General features: G+C 47.4%; 1 protein-coding gene across 1 annotated transcript in view; it reads right to left on the bottom strand.

Annotated features, from left to right (window-relative positions):
* Nucleotides 1-2,500, bottom strand: part of LOC134452391 (neuroligin-2-like) — a 137,614-nt gene that overhangs the window by 31,415 nt on the left and 103,699 nt on the right. The window lies entirely within an intron of this gene.

The following is a 2,500-nucleotide window of genomic DNA, read 5'->3' as shown; positions in this document are numbered from 1 at the left end:
GTTAGTGTTTTAAGTTATGCTGCTGATGTACAGTACGTACAGTAAATTGTCTATTTACGATGAATAAAGGTGAAGTACACTTTTTTAATACCTTTATTTTGAAGCATTAGCCTTAGTATTGTGGCAAATGACCTGTACAAGCATGAGGCGGGTAAAGAAAAAGAACGGAAAAAAAAACCCCCAGAAAGGAATAAATATTTTACTCTCCATTACGAAGACAAAGCTCCGTCCACAGCCCAGGCTTAGAGGTTTAGAGCAGTGTTTCTCAACAGGGGTGACGGGGCCCTCTGGGGTGCCACAGGTCCCCCTCAGGGGTGCCGCGGAAACATGGCTGATAAATAAATTATGTAATATAATGCATATTTGTCTAAATTAATAAATCAATCCTTATTCAGTGGAATCTTTCATCTGCCATTTACACACAATAAAGTAAATTTAGGTCGCCCCAGTAAGCTGCAACTTCGAACGTATACGCCGTGTGACATCTCCAAATGTGTTACTTTTCTAAGCTGGTGTGGTGTTGGATGCGACGCCTTGTTACAGCTTGTTGGTTTGGGGTGCCTTGAAATTTTTCATGAATTGAAAGGGTGCCTCGCCTAAAACAAGAATGAGAAACACTGGTTTAGAGGCCATGCAGATGGAGGGTGGAGGGTGGAGGGTGGAGATGTGAAATAAAGCTCTTCTAAATATTTTAGAGTTTCTTCCTCTGCCTCACCTCACCGGAGTAGAGAGAGGCAGACAGACAGACGGACAGACAGAGAGACAGGGGTGTCGTACGTACGGGGAGGGGGGGGGGGGGGGAGAGGGAGACTGAGGGCCCCCCAGGGCCCCGTGAATATAGGGGGACAACACAAAGTCTGATTCATGGAGATATGGCTACCGGGGGGGTCCATTGGAACTGATTGAACAAAGGGCCCACAATTTACTGTTTTGCCCCTGCAGACAGCATGCGAGGGAGAGGAGAGGAGCAAAGCACAGTGGCAGCTTGGTAGAGCACAGTGGCAGCTTGGTAGACAGCATTTTGAGGGAGAGGAGAGGAGAGGAGAGGAGAGGAGAGGAGAGGAGAGGGAGGAGACGAGAGGAGAGGGAGGAGAGAGGAGAGGAGAGGACAGTAGAGGACAGGAGAGGAGAAGAGAGGAGAGGAGGAGAGGAAGAGAGGAGAGGAGAGGAGAAGAAAGGAGAAGGAAGAGGGAGAGGAGTGGAGAGGAGAGGAGAGGAGAGGAGAAGAGAGAGAAGAGAAGAGAGAAGAGAAGAGAAGAGAAGAGAAGAGAAGAGAAGAGAAGAGAAGAGAAGAGAAGAGAAGAGAAGAGAGGAGAAGAGAAGAGGAGAGGAGAGAAGAGAAGAGAAGAGAAGAGAAGAGAAGAGAAGAGAAGAGAAGAGAAGAGAAGAGAGGACAGTAGCAGCTTGGTTTTGTTTTTGTGTATGTGTGTATATGTATATGTGTGCAGTGTGGATGCTTGTGTGTGTGTGTGTGTGTGTGTGTGTGTGTGTGTGTGTGTGTGTGTGTGTGTGTGTGTGTGTTGTGTGTGTGTGTGTGTGTGTGTGTGTGTGTGTGTGTGCGTGTGTGTGTGTGTGTGTGTGCAGTGTGTGCAGTGCAGGCGGGGGGCTGAGTTCCCAGACGGGGATTAAAAACCTGGTTCTGGACTAAATCTGGCTTTTGAATGGAGTCTGCCTTCCAAATGCAATTTAGTCAAGCACCTTGCATAATCCTCATTTTGGAAGACAAGGCCTGTGGTGTGCTGCCTGTGTGTGTGTGTGTGTATATATATATATGTGTGTGTGCGTGTGTGTGTCTGTGTTTGTATGTGTGTGTGCGTGCGTGCGTGTGTTTGTGTGTGTGTGCATGCGTGCGTGCGTATGTATAATTTTGCAGAAGAAACTTAGCATTCGACAGAGAAAAATAGGAACGCTTTCCCCACCATTCGGCAATGGCAATTCATTCAATACACCTTAGTGCCACTTCCTGTACAGTAACGGAGCGCTGTTGTTCCCAATGTATGTCATGAAGTGTAGGCTACTGTAAGAGGTATGCAACATACACTCCGTCGAGAGATGCCCTATTACGGTATTCTGAACTGGGCTGGACAGAAGAAGATATAGGGCCCGGGCACTTATGGCTTAAAGGGGCCCCCTATCATAATTAGCAACACAGAACTGACTCACCCTGTGGGCCCTGCACCCTTGTGGGCCCCTATTTTCAGAAATCTTTTTTTTTTTAATTGTTTTTTTTTCCACATTTCTGAAAATAGGGACCCATGAGGGTGCGGGGCCAACGGGGGTGCGGGCCCCCCCGGGAATTGCCTGCTTTGCCAGATGGCCAGTCCAGCCCTGATTCTGAATAGACAAACAGTAGTGATGCATTTTTGCATCATTCAAACCATTACATCACTAATCCACTTGATTGCTCTCATCTCTCTCTCTCTCTCTCTCTCTCTTTCTCTCTCTCTCATATATCTCTCTCATCTCTCTCTCTCTCTCTCTCTCTCTCTCTCTCTCTCTC

Source organism: Engraulis encrasicolus, chromosome 7 (genome assembly GCF_034702125.1).
Source record: "Engraulis encrasicolus isolate BLACKSEA-1 chromosome 7, IST_EnEncr_1.0, whole genome shotgun sequence".
Lineage (NCBI taxonomy): Eukaryota > Metazoa > Chordata > Actinopteri > Clupeiformes > Engraulidae > Engraulis > Engraulis encrasicolus.
Note: the sequence above shows the minus strand (reverse complement) of the source record. Positions and strands in the feature narration are given on the sequence as shown.